The sequence below is a fragment of the Adiantum capillus-veneris genome, chromosome 9 (assembly GCF_014529385.1).
Source record: "Adiantum capillus-veneris isolate H3 chromosome 9, ASM1452938v2, whole genome shotgun sequence".
In the NCBI taxonomy this organism is placed as follows: domain Eukaryota; kingdom Viridiplantae; phylum Streptophyta; class Polypodiopsida; order Polypodiales; family Pteridaceae; genus Adiantum; species Adiantum capillus-veneris.
The window spans coordinates 37,473,328-37,488,957 of record NC_140939.1 but is presented as its reverse complement, the minus strand read 5'-3'; positions in this window follow the sequence as shown (position 1 = coordinate 37,488,957).

Here is a 15,630-nt window from a genome sequence, read left to right as displayed (position 1 = left end):
ATTTAATTGAAAAAGATATAGGTCTCTTAACACCAAAGACTAAGTTTTAATTAACATCATATGGGAACTACAATATTGTGCTAGCAATGTTTGCATATGACGTATTTATTAAACTATCTTTCTACTTATGTCAATGGAAAATATATGTTATTGATATACTTCATAAAGTGAGTATGTGCTTTGGTTTTTCCAATACATGTCTCTCTCTTTGCCTTCTCCTTCCCCTCCAATGTTACTTATATTCCCAACCCCCCTACTAATAAGTCTATAAGGGGAAATTACTTGGGGTCTAGCCCTAATACATTTATCTAGCATTTTAAAAGAGTCTCCTACCATGCACTATTGTGGTATGGTAAGTTTCCATGGTCAAGCCCTTCGCTCATGTACTAGTAAGTATAATTTTGTGTAAGAACCATTGCACTTATATAGTATGGTAAGTTTTCCACGGCCGATCCCCCTACTCATGTACTAGTAAGCATAATTTTGTTGTGTGAGAAATGCTATACTTACACACATGGAATATCACTTTGTCTTGTGGTTTATCTCTCCCCCCCTTTTTGTCTCCTCCATGACTTTGTGTGTGTGTGTGTATGTGTGGACAACATTCTTAATCTTTGTTTGTTGTCCTTAAGGTGGTTTTCTTTATTTTGCATTCTTCTCTTGATACTACGTTGCAATAGATTGTAACCAGCTTAACACTCATTAATACTATTTGGCCATGTGTGCAATACAAAGGGTTCTATTTGTTTAGAAATTTGTGATATAGGCAAAATGTCTAAACAAATTGGGCAAAATGTCTCACCTTAGAACTTTATCATATTACTAGGTTGTTTGTGACACTGTTGGAGAGATCGAGGACTTAATTTAGTTCTTGGTCATATAGATTAGCCATGCATGTGATCTTAGTTGTTTGAACTTTGTCATTTTTGTTATGTGATTCTTCTTACATTTGTTGTGTGTCGTCATTAGGAACATGCATCAGTCACTTGGGATTTGGCCATAATGTTTGCTTGTTGTTTTCATTCTGAATGATGTGTTATCTTAGTCTTCTCGACCTTTCCATTGCTCTTATGGAGTTTCCATAGTAAGTGTTAAGTTTTGGAATGAACATTATAGTCTATCTATTGTTTAGGATAAAAGGGACTATATGCTATTGTCCAACAACAGGGCCATTTGGCATCAACGGTACCGTCACAAAAGAAGCCAAACAATGGCCAGCTTAAATATCTAATTAGCACAAGGGGCACTTGACATCAGGGGTGGTGCCCCCAAGAAATAGAGGCACCATTGTCCGCATTGTCAAAAATATTGTAGGGAATGTGCCCTTCTCCTGTCACTTTATCCCTTGTTGTTGGAGAGGGACTTATAGTCCCCCCCCCCCCCCCCCCCCCCCAAAGTCTTAAGGGACTTTCTTACTATACAAATATTGGAGTTGCACAAAAAAGATTCCATTACCTTTAATGTTTGGCAGACTTCTGATATCCTCGTTAATGTAGATGCATGCCATGTTGCGGCTTACTTTCCACATGCACATTCTTTTAACATCATAGAAGTTGAGCTAATTATCCTCTCACTCTTCAAGACCTTGTTGCCTTCATTTACGACTTTTAAATGGAGATAATATAAATTGATATGCTTTAATGAGCTAATGATGTAAATGGTTAAATATTTTTGAGATCACATAGGATTGAACCTTTTGTGTTGGTCTTCATTAGCTTGCTCTCAAGGTTGCATAGAGACCCTTCTAAAGATACTCTTTGCCATTATAAACCACCGTGGCCTTCATTTTGCAAGAGTGGCTTTATTGGGCGACATACGTTTCATGTTCGTGTTGTCTACAATTGCACGATCATCTAGAGGCACCATTTTCATGTCTTTTGGTCAAAGATAATATATCTGCATAATCATTAAGTGGGTACAAATAATGCACCTTAATAGCAAGGGTTGTGTATACATGCCTATATAGCAGGGAAGGTGGAAGTTTTAAAAAAATTCACGAAGTTCCAAATCTCCCATTCTCTTGGAACCAAAATTGCTATGCAAGAAGAGGATATGACTTCATCTACACACAAAGGGATTTCAGTTTCAATAAGCATATCTTCATGTGCTTTATGCAAACATCTTTGTCTTCTGAACGTGTTGCATCTATGAATGATCACCTCCCCACTCTAAGAACTACGCATGGATAAATATCCATGATAGTGCATACTTGGTAAAACAAGGCACAATATTCTCTCATTTTTACCTTGAATTTGTAGCAAAATTTGGACACCAAGAATCCATATTTCAAGAATTTCTTCCATATTGGCGGTATGTAGATGCTCATAGCTCATATAAGGTGAGTTATCAACAACATGATCTCCTCTCAAAGTATAGTCCCATACGGATTCGTCCCCTAAACCTTCCATTTGATGTTTGCATCTTCTCTAAATCAAACCATTTAGATGCCCCCCCCCCCCCCCCGCCCCCAATCAAGATAATCTCAATCTACCCAAGAACTTCATCCTTCTGGGAGTTCACTTTTTCCTCAACTGTAAAAAACTAATCCGTCTCAATGATGTGTTGCTATTTCTATCCACTATAGTCTTCATTAGTTCATACCTTGTGTAGTGAGGAGTCCTATTCCTAGCCACTTTCATCCTCATCATTTCGCCTGCAATTTGCCTTCACCTTGTACCTCTTCTAGTCAATATCTCGATGGCCAACTATCAAGAGGAAGTCTCCTGATAATGAAATAAAACTACACTTAAGAAGGTTCTTTGCAAGATCTTGATCCTAGATTGTGATCTGGAGGGAAGGGCCATGTAGAACATGTTTGTGACAAAGATGTAAAATCCAAGTTTCACCCTGGATTAAGACTTTGGTGTTGGGTTTGTGGCCTTTGGCATAACACCAACAACTAGTGTGAGAACCATCTCTTTTACAATAAGCAATTGAGTAAGAATGTAAGCATGTAAGGGCACATGGCTTAGCACATGTGGTAAATGAAGTACACAAGAGTCCAAATGCCATCCTAGTCAGCATGGATTTTTCCACATATTATGAAGACACTGTTAACCTTTGGAGAGTTTCCCATTGATCATTGAGAAAAGCCACCTGTGACCCTTGAGAGGTGCATCTAGCCATATGAGCTACTATATAAGGAGCATGCTCTTTTACACACTTTAAAACTCTACCCAGATTCCATTGTCTGCATCTTGTCAGTTTATGATTAACCAAGTTATCATGTTTTGAGTCTTTACTCTCTCTCTCTCTCTCTCTCTCTCTCTTTAATTAGTAGTGTAATTATCAATGCTACAATGATGAATGCTAGTCTCATGGATCCACCCTAGCCCTACAATCGGTATTAGAGCTTATGGTATGATTAACATTCTTTAATTGTTTTTTCCTTAATTGCACATCCCTAATCAGTACTCTAATTATGGTCCATCACGTTTGGGCACGTTCATGGTCATTCATAGAGCCATTACACTTCTTGATGGATTTGGCATGATTAGTGTATGATCGCATTTAATGAGGATTGCACTTGAAATTTAGTGTTGTTGTGCGTGTTTTGACTCTTCAATTATTCCCACCCCGTAAATCCTTTGCTTGCATTATCCATGTGTCGAAGAAGTGTTCTCCAAGACCTCTGCAATCCGAGCCCAAGAGCTCCCTCATCTTCATTCCCATTTCCATGCCATAACTAGATGTGTGTGTGAAGCGCTGTCTAATTAACTGTAAAATCTTCTTTTTTGGGGAGTCTTTATAAGCAAAGTCGTGAGGCTTGTTGGCTAGCTTGATTTGGGCATGTTATTATTGAGTTGCCAAGGTCGTGGGGTCGAAGGCCTTAATCTAGGTAACACGGACGGACGCCGTCTTGCATTACACAAAAGTGTCGAGAATTGCTACGAGCTCAGGCACTTAAAGAATTGTTGAAGATTTAAAGCAGGTAGCAACAACAACAACATCCAGACTGCATCATGGTAGAAGAGATGAATATGAAGCGAGTGTCCCGTAACTTGGCAGTGACAGTGGCAACTTGTAGGCAAAATATGGGTGAGCCCCCATTTTGGAATCATCTTGGTGGACAGCTTGGTCTTAGGAGATTCATGTTTGAGGGGAGGTGTCTTTAGCCTTTGTGGCACCATAGTCCAAAGAATGATTATAACTTGCATGGTCTCACCTTCATGACAATTGAGTTCTTTGTAGTTGGTCACTAGTCTAGTCCAAAGTCCAAGGGGAGGTTTGTTGGGTTTGTGGCCTTTGGCCTAACACCGATAACTAGTGTGAGAACCATCTCTTGTACAATAAGTAGTACGGTAAGCATGTAAGCATGTGAGGGCACATGACTTAACACATGTGGCAGACGAGTTGCACAAGAGTCCAAATGCCATCCCAGTCACTAGCACGACTTTTCCACATTTTATGGAGCCACTCTAGACCTTTGGAGAGTGGCCCCTTGATCCTTGAGAAAAGGCACCTGTGCTTTCGGGGGGGGGGGGCACTTAATAATTATGTGATATCACGTGAGTGCAACAGAAGGGGTTATTAAATTTCATTTTTTTCTCACATTTTCACATACAAAAAGGTCCCATAAAATGGAATTGACAAAGAAATTTACAGATTGAATAAGAAAAGGGTGTTTTTTATTTGTCAAAAATTTATAACTAAGAATTTCTAAAATTAGTCCTTGAATGCATGCAATATATACAATTTATACAAAGTGACCCCCCTCCCTTGGAGTACCTGTGACCCTTGGACGGTGCATCTAGCTATATGTGCTACTAAGCAAGCTCTTGTACACACTTTAAACCTCTAACCAATTCCATTGTATACATCTTGTCAGTTTATGATTAATCAAGTTATCATGTTTTGAGTCTTTACTCTCTCTCTCTCTCTCTCTCTCTCACACACACACACACACACACACACACACACACACACACACACACTACCAGTGTAATTATCAATGCTACAACGATGAATGCTAGTCTTGTCGACCCTAACCGAATATGTAGAAAAATGAGAGTTTGAATGCTTTTGCTTCCAATGATGAACGTGACACAAGGATCATAGCTTCCTGTCATCTTCACATAGAAGTATTGAATTTTTTGGCCCATGAATGTCTGATCTAGGAAGGGAATTTGTATCCTCGATGAGTACTATGGTCATGATTATCTCACAATATCAAAATTGTTTACTTGGGCGTAAATATTGGACCTCATTAGCTGCACAGTGAAATATAGAGGAAAGATAAACCCCCTATGTCAGAAATCCATGCGTAAAGAGAGAGGCTCATCAACTTATCTACAATTGAAACAGAGAGTATAATGTTACTAGGTGAACTTTGTCCATCTTCAATAGGATTGCACCCCGTCCACCACGAGCTCTGATCTTCTCGACATGTTTTAGATCTCGAAGGTGGTATATAGCAAGGGTCAGGAAAATGAACCCAAGCCTTGCCTCAGAAAGCTCATGATCTAACCATCACAATTGCACCAACATCTTGGAAAGCATGTGAGTTTCAAACTGTCATACTAAAGATGAATAAGTTGGCGCATTTAGACACCCAATTCCAATGCTTTGAACATATTTATAAAGATGTTTACATTAATATATTTTTCATTCTAAGGTGAATATATAGAGTGTAGTTACACGTGCATAATTTCACATTAGTAGATGAATATAGAGCTCAAGTACATTTTCACACATGCACACGGGTATTAAAATAAAAAATTGATAGACAAAGAAAATCTCGAATTGAGGACGAAGGTCAAGAAGATCTGGTTCAGGTGTGAGTCGGCAAGGGACGAGGTGGCTGAGGCCAAAAGCTTGGTTGGTGTTAAATATTGAAGGTTGTCGAGAGTATATGATGACTGAGAGTGGGCATGGCAAGCTAGGTGCGAAATTGCCCAAGGTCAATTGCTCGGGGGCACTATTCCAAGGGATGGCTGGACATGGTGCGAATAGTGTTCTTGAGCAATTGACATTGGGCAATTTAGCCCCTATCTTTCCATGCCCACTCCCAGTCATCAACTGCTCCCGACAACCTTCAATATTTAAACCCAATCAAGCTTTAAGCCTTAGACATGTCGCCTCTTATCGACTCACGCTTGAACCATATCTTCTCAACTATCTAGGCAAGACTCTCAAATTTGAGGTCAGAGTTGTTCAACAAAAACACTTTATAGTAAAGATATACAAAGCACAAATCAAGACTACAACAAAGATGCAAGGCTCTAATTTAGCCATAGGGATATGAAATCCTGGCATGTTTCAAGGGATGTGTATAAGCCAAGAAAGTTGGAATGAGCTTTCTATCCGCCCTAATTTTTACGTACAAAACTTGTCTTGAATGAAGATCTTTGAGGTCTCTTCGTATTTCTCCTATGACATTGAAATTTCTCTTCTCATAGAATGACCTTTTTTTCTCACCCAAGTGTGGTAGATTGGTTATCCGAGTTTCGGTGAGTGTGTGCGTGAGAATAAGGGTAAAGAACTGGAATTTTCTCTCGGAAAGGCCTTTTTCTCATCAAAATGTAGTAGATTGGTTATCCCATTTATCTCTCAACTAGATTTTGCTGTACAAGAAAAGAAAGCTTTCTATCGCTCAATTGTGGTAAGTTGGTTAGTCCAATCTTTTTAAGTGTCTTACGTGTTAAGTTCAACGGTCATTGCAAAGATTTTTGAGATTTCTTGGAACTCTTCTTGTCTCTCTCTTCTACGATTCTCTCTCTATGCCTCTAATCTCTCTTTATCACTCTTTCTTGCTCTCTATTTCTCTCTACAAGGCTCTCTATACCATTGGAAACTACTCTCAAGTAGATTGGTATGTATGTGAACACAAGAAGAGAAAACTGGATTAAGCTTTTGATCAATTGTGTTAGATTTGTTAGATTGGTGTGGGTTGGTTTTCCAATTCCCTAAGAAGTATAAGGCTTTGATTTCAAGGCTAGAGTCTAAGAGTTGTCAGAAAAATCTTTGATATCTCCTTGGATTATTCTTATGATTTTAGTTTTTAAAAAAACTCTCATGTTAATAGTAGGGTAAAGGGGCCAGTCATGGGATGGGGGTCAGCGTGCGGACATGGAGACCCCAATAAATAAAACTAATGGGCACCAGCTTTAGGACATCCAGTAGCGAGCGCTTTCGTGGTTAGCTCAGCTCAAACTACATCGTGGCCGTCAGATGCACACTCAAGTCGCGTTGGTAGCAGTGTTCTTCAACTAGCCAGAGTCTCTTGTGCAATTGGACCCTCGTTTTTGTATACGGAAGTCTCGAGAATCGAGCCAATCTCGGCATGTGGAGTGTCGATAGCTCTTAGATTTATGTTACGTGTGTTGCTCTTGAGTATTGCTATCAAACGCGCCCCGCTTGAAATGAAGCATCCCAAAGAAATGGCGCCCGCGACTCATTAAAGGTCCTTGATATAGCCTCTTTACCCTAGTAGACCTTGAGTGCAAGACTCCTCGGGCATATCTTTGCGGTCTCTTGGGATTACTACTACATGTTAAAGTCTTTCGTCATGGATATGTGTTTGTATATGTGTGTGCTACCTAAGCGAGGAAACTTAAATAACAGTTCATCACCTAAGTGTGGTAGACGGGTTGTCCCACTTTGCTATATGATATCAAGTCTTGAGTTCAAGTATTATCAATTAAAATGACAAAAGTGGTGTAGCGCGGATAATGTGTCGTGCTCTCTACAGTGTGGGTGTCCCTCAATGCAATGTGCGTGACAATCTCACTCAAACAAATGGAAACTCTCTCAAACAGAATGAAACACAGAAACAATGGATAACAACAGAGACACAACAGTGAACAAGAACATGTGGACTCAACTAGCTCAAAGAACCATGTACAGACTCTGGCGTGGCAGCACACTCAGCTCCAGCCCAGAACTCAGAGGTACAAGAGGGGTGTCGAGGCTCATATGTGCAGGGATGGTGAAGCAGTGCCACTGGCCCACGATGTAGTGGGGAGGGCTAGATAGGGGCGAGGGGGAGTGGGTAGGGGCGAGGGTGGGAAGGGTGGGTAGGGGTGACGGTGTTGAGGCCTAGATAGGGGCGAGGGTGGGAAGGGCTAGATAGGGGCGAGAGGGGGAGGGGGTGGGTAGGGGCGAGGGGGAAGGGGGTGGGTAGGGGCGAGAGGGGGAGGGGGTGGGTAGGGGCGAGGGTGAAGGAAGGGGTGGATAGGGGCGAGAGTGGGGAGGGGGAGGGGGAGGGGGAGGGTAGGGGCGAGGGTGAGGGGGTGGGTAGGGACGAGGGGAAGAGAGGGGGAGGGTAGAGGCGAGGGTAAGAGAGGGGGTGGGTACGGCAATAGATGAAATCCATGGCTCCTGGTTGAAAGAGGAGATGCTCCAGAGCGTCGTCACCATGAGCAGGACTACTATAAAGTTAATAGAATTCATAAGGTAGAACAAGCTTTGTGAAGGGAGCTTTGATCTGGGAGAATCAGACACCCATGGGGCTGATTTTTGATGTTGGGTGATCTTCTGTCGAGGAGATTTCTTCCCACTTCTATTTTCCTCCATAGGCTCGCCAAATTCAACGACTTCCCCCGAGGGCGCATCCAGAGTTTTTTCTAAGGCCTTTAACCTTTGAGCTGGCTCAGGTGGCTCATTGGGGTTAGTTACTGTGGAAACAATGGAAGAGGGTGTACCTTCATGCAAAGAGTGAATAGAGACTCCATAACAAGGCATAGATTTGGTAGCCTCTAACCACTCCAGCAGATCTTCATCTGACCCTTCAGGTGTAGTAGGTTGTTCTTGTTCAGGTTTGGTTTCCATTGACAAAGAAACTTGCTACACCACGGGATCCATACCACCTTCTAAGAGAATGGGTTGCATCGAGGAGCCTGAAGTATGTATCCACATTGCGTCGTTTCCCCAATCATGAAGTGCTTTAGTGTGCTGCAGCCATGGTCTTCCAATGAGCAAAGAAAATCCGCCCTCAACCTGGGGAAGTCGAACTGACGGGAGCAAAGCGAACCCCGAACCCCGACGGACTCTAAAACACCGGGGACCGAATGGCGCACCTCAAGCCTGTCATGGTAAAGCAAACAGGGGCACCACCTAGCTTCAACGGCTAGGACGCAAAAAACACACCACCATAACAAAGTTTTCATCCAAGAGAGATGGATGCTTGGGAGTAATGATGAAGAGGAAAGGGAATGAGATCAAGTGAGAGAGAGAGAGAGAGAGAGAGAGAGAGAGAGAGAGAGAGAGAGTGAGGGAGGGGGTATAGCGGCTTAGTACTTAGGCACCACAAAAGGATGGCGAATCCGCACACCCTTCACACATACACAAGCTCACTCCAAACACAAGACTAGGTGGCGATTCCGCACACCTCACATGGGCAAAACATTGCAAGAAAACATACTCACAAAACCTCAAGCTTTATTTAGAGAATAAAGCGATGAAATGGGGAGCATAGGGTAGGGGAATGAGAAGGGAGAGAGTGGTAGAGCACATGGTGGATAGGTTGGAGTTGATGGCGAAGACTCGCACGAGGGTTATGGCCATCATCCTTCATTTAGTTGCCCTTCATCTTTCATAGCCAAGGGTGTAGAGGTCATGCTCAAGACAAGCATGGTGATTGCGGTGATGGTGATGGTGTGGGTGTGTGTGTGTGCACTAGGCACACACAGTGCATAGTGTGTTCTTTGGTGATGTTGTGTGTGTATTTAGTGTGATGGTGACCCCTCTTTATATAGGGGAGGAGGAATTCTAGAATTTAGAAATGAAGAAATCATTATTTACATAGGCCATGTGACTGTGGGCCCCACTTGTCTGGCTGTGTGTATATGTGCCAGAACAGCAGTCTCATGAGAGAGAGACTAAGAGAGAGAGATGGGTTGATGAAAAAAAGTGAGAGGTGACATGGAGAATGAAGTAATTATAAGAGGGGAGAGAGGGGAGTGTGTTCAGAGGTGAATCTGTGTGCAGATGTGTGTGAACACAAGAAAAATCAGGTAACCATTGGGTGGGGATGGGTCTGTGGACACCTTTTTTCAGTGAAACTGAGTGTGTGAGTGTGGGGAAGGTTATTTAGCTACAAGACAAGAGATATGGCGCCCTTTAGAGAGAGAGGGGGGTATTTGGGTCATGGGATATGATAGGAGAGAGAAAGAGGGGGTGGGGTATACTATTTTGGAAGATAGGGTAAGTTGCATGTGAGTTAGGGTGCATTATTGGTGAGTTATAATGCATTATTGGTGAGAGGTGGGGTAGCTTGAGGGGAGAGAGAAAGGAGAAAGGACAAGGGGAAGAGAGAGGGGGTTGACCTTTTGAGTGGAGGAGAGGAAAAGGGACACACGACGGGGCAACAGTGAAGAAAAAGGAGGCAAGGTGGGGATGGGCTACCCCGCAGGCATGAGGTGGCCTATTTTACCTTTTTTATATATTTACATAATCATACTTTATTTATTTTTTACTTTTTCCAATGCCTTTTATCACTCCCTCCCTAAGAGGGGGTTTTCATGGGGTGGGGATGAGAGAAGAGGGGTATGGAAGCTTGGCTTGTGAAAAGCCCCCATCATTAGCCCTCCCCTTTTGGCTAGAGGCATTCATGTCTCTAGCTCATCTGTTTGATCATTATCGTCGGAGGTGGCGGCTGATGGTGTGTCCTCATCTGGAATGTCAATTGGTGGAGCCTGGTCAAATCGAAGAAAATAAGGTTTAAGTCGCCAACCATTTACCCTGGTTTTATGAAGTTTTCCATCAGCCTCCATAAGCTGGTAGCTTCCATTGGCATACTTTTTCCTGACGATGAAAGGACCTTCCTTCCTTGCCCGTGTCGAAGCGATTGTCGTAGCGGAGCACCAACATTCCTTTCTTCAATTCTTTTTTCCGGAGATGCTCGTTAAAGCTAAGCCGTCTATGCTCTGCTTGTGCTGCATAATAATTTATTGCTTCTTCTCTGTCCAGCTACAGTCTTTCCAAGTTGATGATGTGATCTCTCAAATGCATGTTGGGCTGTTGAAGCTGGCTTGCCATTACTCTGAGACTTTGTAGTTGCACTTCAATGGGCAAGATTGCTTCCTTACCAAATACTAGATGATACGGTGTGAATCCCAAGGATGTACGAAATGAAGTTCTGTAGGCCCATAAAGCTGGTAGTAGATACTTATCCCAGTCTCCAGGATGATTGTTTACCTGCTTGGTAATAATTTCAGAAACCATTCCATTTACCTTTTCAACTAGGCCATTACATTGAGGGTAATATGGTGAAGAGTGCCTCCTTGTAATGCCCAGTTTCTGCATTAATTCTCCTACCAAGTCTGCTCTGAAACCTGGCCCTCTATTAGAGATGATCTCTAAAGGTGTGCCAAACCTACAGCATATGTGCTCGTAGATAAATTTAGCTACCTCTACCGCTGTGATTCTAGTGGTGGCTGTAGCCTCTGCCCATCTAGTCATGTAGTCGACCCCCATGATAATGTAGAATTTCCTGAGTTGTCCCTAGGTAATGGTCCAATGGCATCGATACCCCATTTTCAAATGGGCCATATGAGAGAATAGGTGTCTGTGGTTCAGGCATAAGTGACCTAGTGCCGGCCTTTTGACACAACTTACATGTTTTGCACCAGTGGTGTACATCACGGTTGAGGCTAGGCCATATGAAGCCTGCTTGCAAGATTTTCCTACTTGTTATGTCTAGGGCAAAGTGACCACCACAAACCCCGTCGTGACAGCTAGCAATTACTCTCGTGATTTCCTGAGAGAGAGGGACCTTCCTGAGTATTTGGTCCTTACCCTTACAGTACAAACCGTCATTGATGAGTCGATACCTTGTGGCCTTCCGCGTTAGCCATTGCTTCTGTCCCTTTGTTAAATCTGATGGGCATTCTCCCGTTTCCAAAGAATGCATGATGTCAGGCAAAGCATCACTGCCTTGAAATAGAGGGGGCTTTATCTTTATTGCTCCAACCACCACTTCCTGTAGTCTTTCACTTGCTAGGGCATCTGCTTCTTGGTTTTGAGCCCTTAGGATATGGTGTATTTGAACTTCTTCAAACTTACCCAACAAGGTTTTTACACCACTTAAGTGAGTCCTTAAACTAGCATTCTTGCATGTCCATGCTCCATTTACTTGCCTTACCAGAAGTAGAGCATCCCCAAATACATTAAGGCGTTGTACACCTTGCGAGACGCACCATTGTAGACCCTTGGTTAGTGCTGCATACTCAACTTCATTGTTAGAATGTGAATCTAACAATTGGCCCAACGAAAATACCTTTGTCCCTTTGTCATCAAAGACCACTATGCCTGCAGCTGCTTTGTCGGACGCTCGCTTGTAGGCTCCATCAAAGTAGAGAGAGTATGCTCCTTCTACCATCGGTGGTACTGGAGGTAATCGGACTTCTCCTTCCTTATATTGATTCTCCTTCCCTTCAAAGACTTGGTAGGTCATGAGTCCCCCCAAACTTGCCCTTGTCGTGCTTTCTACCTGTACCGTGTAGTCAAACTCTTGCAGACGAACTAGCCATTTAGTAATTCTAGCAGACACATCCATGTGTTGTACAACATAGGGAAATATTTCATCCGTGGTTAGAATCACAAATTGCTTAGGCAGCAAATATGACCTAAACTTTGTAGTTGCAAATCTAAGAGCTAGGAATAAGTGTTCCACATGGGTGAAACCTTTCTCTCCTGCTGTCATCATTCGACTAGAGAAGTAGATTGGCCTCATGAAAGATGTCGTCATATCCTTTTGGAGTAGCACAGCCCCCAATGAGTCATCACCAACACTTGAGGTGACATAGAATTTTTCATCCCACTTAGGTGGTGAGATAGTTGGCAGAGTGGCTAAGACCTCCTTTACCTTGTTGTAGTGATGTTCACTTTCCTCGTCCCAAGTGAAAGTTGATCCTTGAGTGAGTTGTTGCAGTGGTAGAACAAGTTGTGATAGTAGATGTATGAATCTACTTAAGTACCTCACCTTCTGTAGAAAAGAGACCAGTTGACGTGCGATCGTTGGTGAAGGCAGGGCTATGAGTGCGGACACCTTACTTGGGTCGGCGTTGATACCTCTTGCTGAAATTTCATGGCCTAGTAGAATGACTTTACTCTCCCCAATGTGACATTTATCCACATTTAATTGCCCACCTAGGCTCTGCAACATGGCCAAACTTTCAGTTACCTTTTCTAAATGTGAAATACGGGAGCTATATATACAAAAATCATCAATGAACACTCTTATGGATGTTCCAAAGAACGGTTGAAAAACATATGTGACATATCTTTGGAATGTGGCAGGTGCATTTGTGAGACCAAATGGCATAACCCTGTATGAAAAACAACCCCATGGCGTGATAAAAGTAGTTTTTAGCTGATCTTCCAAGGCTATGCGTATTTGAAAGTATCCTGAATGACCATCACAGACGGTATAGCATTCAAAACCCGCTACTTCATTCAGAATTTCATCCAAGAAAGGGAGAGGAAAGTGGTCTCTCTTTGTAGCTGCATTTAGTGGTTTGTAGTCAACATAGACCCTCCACTTACCATTCTTTTTAGGCGTCACCACTACGGGTGACACCCATTCTGAGTTTTCTACAGGATAGATGAATCCCGCCTCCAGCAGTTTCCTTACTTCGGCCAAGAGTGCCTTTTCTTGTATGACCCCCAGTCATCGTAGCTTTTGCACAACTGGTTTTACCCCTTCCTTCAGCTTAATATGATGTTCCACCATTGTAATGCCTGTGATTCTTTCATAGTTGTCAATGAACAGGTTAGGAAATCCCATCAACATTTGCAAAAAACTATCTTTCTCCTCAAGTGTTAATTTTGTAGACAACATACCCTTCAACCTACTTCCTCCTAGGCCAGGTGATTTTCTCTCCTCTTCATTGGGTTTCCCTTTTGGTGATGGATCACTAGTTGTGCTTACCCTTTGTGGATCCTTCATAATGATACCCATCACATCAATGGAACTGTCACTTTCGTCGGTGGATGTGGTCTCCTCCTCAGAACTGGAAGATTTGCTAGTGGTTTCATTTGCCGATGTTTCCAGATTCATTTGCTTCTGCTTGCCAATCCTCATGTCGTAGTAGATTGTCTCCCCTTTCTTACCGTCATGCGTAGAAGGCCAATACCCCAGTTCTGTTTTTCCTTCATGGCCATCAACCATGGCCTTCCCAAAATTAGTGGATAGCCCTCCCCCTTAGTAGGCATTACAAAAACATCTACCTCTACCTCAGTGTTGAAAGCTTTTATTTTCACGGCACTTACCACACCCACACACTTTACTTTTGCGTTGTTTGCCATCTTTGCCTTGCATGGAGAAGGCCTGTCAACCTCGAGCCCTAATCGAAGCATCATAGCTTCGCTCATTACATAGATTTGTGCACCTCCATCAATGTAGGTGTTTCCAACCCTCTTTCCTTTTATGTTTACGTCGAGAATTGGAAGGATGTCATCCATGTTGCATCCCGAAATTGCTCCGGCTACCTTTGTTTTGGACCGTCTTGTACTTACCATTTTAGACCATTGTCGCCTTACTTTTGGTGCAAGATGTAGCAGCTGTGGCCATGTAATCTTCGGTCCTTGCTCTGCCACATCCAATGTTAGATCATAGGGCTTAGAAATTTCCCCTAGCTGGAAGTTGATGATGCCCAATTTCCGTCGTGGCCTGGATGGCCTCTTGCTAGTTTCTCCTCTCATGCTTCTCTCATCATCTGATTGTGTAGCTTTCTCCCTCCTAGCTCTTTTCACAGTCATGGCTTCAAGTGGTTCTAAAAAGGTTACCTTCTCCTTACCCTTGTCCCTCTCCTTCGCTCAGGGTGGATCCACTACTACGGATTTTCCTTTCTCTTCTAGCCTTATGATGTTTACAGGGTGATCAGGTGGTGGGGCTGGTGGAAGAGGTGGGATGGATGCTTGTAGTGGTGTCTGGGGTGGACGTAGAATTTGTGTTGGTGGGGGTGGTGCTCGGGGTGGGGGTGTTCTTTCTCTAGGGGGTGACAATTGGTTCCTCCTACCTCCTCTATTATAGTTTTGTCGTGGTTTGGGACAGTAGTACATACTGTGACCGTCTTCTCCGCAGTTATAGCAATGATACTCCCTGTTTTGTCGTCGTGCTCTTCCAGGGTCTTGATCTCTTTCTTGACTCCTCCCTTGTTGTATTAAGTGGACAGACAAATTCTGCAGTTGGTCAGTAATATGGGCCAACATATCTTGTTGGTCATCTCTTACCTCAAGAGCCGGTGGTGGTGGTATGGTGGTTGTCGTAGTTGCTGGTCGACGCGATGTTCTTGCTTCTGTTGACTCGGTTTTTTTGGCTTTCATTCGTAGCTTCTTGTCCTTAAGGCGAGCAATCTCAACGACTAACTTGTACGTAGCCGAGAATCTACCTTTCACCTTCTCCTTGAGAAACGGCCATAAGCCATGCGTGAATCGATCTTTTTTTAGGAAATCGGGTGCGGCTTCCCCCCTTGCCAGTGACTCAACCCACCGTTCCCACAAATCCACAAATTTGGACTCATAGGTGGCATATTCTAAAAGACCCTCCTGCTTCAAGTCTCTCAACTTGTCCCACAACTTTTCTGAAGTGATACCTCCCCCAAAGAGCCTCTTAAAAGCGGTTTTTAAGGGTTCCCAGTCATCCTTGGTTGCTTGTGGAAGTGCATTGTACCATGATCTAGCTTCTAG